Source organism: Echinops telfairi, unplaced genomic scaffold (assembly GCF_000313985.2).
Source record: "Echinops telfairi isolate 266 unplaced genomic scaffold, ASM31398v2 ScPeMD7_1350;HRSCAF=1844, whole genome shotgun sequence".
NCBI lineage: Eukaryota > Metazoa > Chordata > Mammalia > Afrosoricida > Tenrecidae > Echinops > Echinops telfairi.
Window position 1 is genome coordinate 2,185 of NW_022105248.1, and position 1,304 is coordinate 3,488.

The 1,304-nt window shown below is 44.6% G+C and overlaps 1 non-coding gene across 1 annotated transcript; it reads right to left on the minus strand.

Annotated features, from left to right (window-relative positions):
* Nucleotides 1-501: 501 nt before the first annotated feature.
* LOC115870478 lies at nucleotides 502-666 on the minus strand. The gene has a single exon (XR_004046739.1). It is a non-coding gene; the product is annotated as a U1 spliceosomal RNA (small nuclear RNA).
* Nucleotides 667-1,304: the final 638 nt, after the last annotated feature.

A 1,304-nucleotide genomic window follows, 5' to 3' on the forward strand; every position in this document is an offset into this window, starting at 1 on the left:
CCCATAAAGTTTGCAATGGCTGAATTTTTGGAAGCACATAACCAAACCGTTCTTCCAAGTTGCCTCAGATTGGAATTGAACTTCCAAACTTTTGGTTAGCAGAAGAGCATAAACTTTTGCACCACCAAATCTGGGAGCGCTGATGACACAGTGGTTGTGTGTTGGTCTGCTAACCACAAGGTGAGGAGTTTGAAATCACCAGGTCATCCTTGGGAGAAAGACATGACTTTCTACTCTCGTAAAGAGTTACAGTTTCAGAAACTCACAGGAGCAAATCTGCCTGGTCCTCTGTGGTCTCTATGGGTGGGTATTAACTCAATGGCAGTGAGTTTTAGTTTTAGGACCGTCAGTAAGTATCAAAATGTTCCATAGATAATGTAATAAAATGCTGGACTCCAAGCATGGGTAACACTACAATTGTAGCAGATATAAAATGCACCTGGCATGGTGTGGTGAACGGAAATGACTTGGTATATCTCTTCTTTTTTTTCCCCCTTAACTCGGGGGAGTGCGCGAATGCAGTCCCCCACTACCACAAATTATGCAGTCGAGTTTCCTGCATTTGGGGAAAAGTGCAGGGATCAGCACACCCGCAGTGCAATGGGTGAGCCTTGCCCTGGGAAAATGACCTTTCTGATCCTGGTGTCTCCCCTGCCAGGTAAGTATTGGAAAAGCTCTTCTATCCACAGTCTTTGTAACACTCATCATTGCATGACTGGATGGAAACATGCAAATAGGTATAGAGGACTCTGATGTGAGGATTGGTCAAGTTTGCTAGTCCACTGAGTATGATGTGAAATATTGCAGAAGTAGAAAGGGAGAATTTCAAGACGATCAAAAGAGAGAGATAAATGAAGCTTATCTGAGATCACTGGATGGAGAAAAGGCAACAGTCGCACGAGTAGACTTCTTGGCCCATGGATTGAGAAAAACTGAGTGCCTTTGGGCAGGAGGCCGGCTGCAGAGTAGGGTGCCCTTTGAAGATGAAATCAGGGAAGAAGCCAAGTGCTTTTGGCTGAGAGGCTGGGGACCAGAGAGAAACATGCCTGCCAGCAAAGAGAAATGCTGCAAATACATAATCCATATGCTTAACGTTTCTGATCCTGATTTGTAACTTGTTAAATCCTCTAACAGACTAATGGCATAATAGTGAGGACTATAGTCTGCATTACATTGGATCAGATGATCATCCCCAGCACAGTAGAGTGCTGTGGAAGCAATAGTTGGTGTCTGAAAAGGGTAAAAGGTTGAAGGGGGAAGGCATGGCTGACATCTTCCTCATAGAAAGCAGCCTTGGGCTCTGT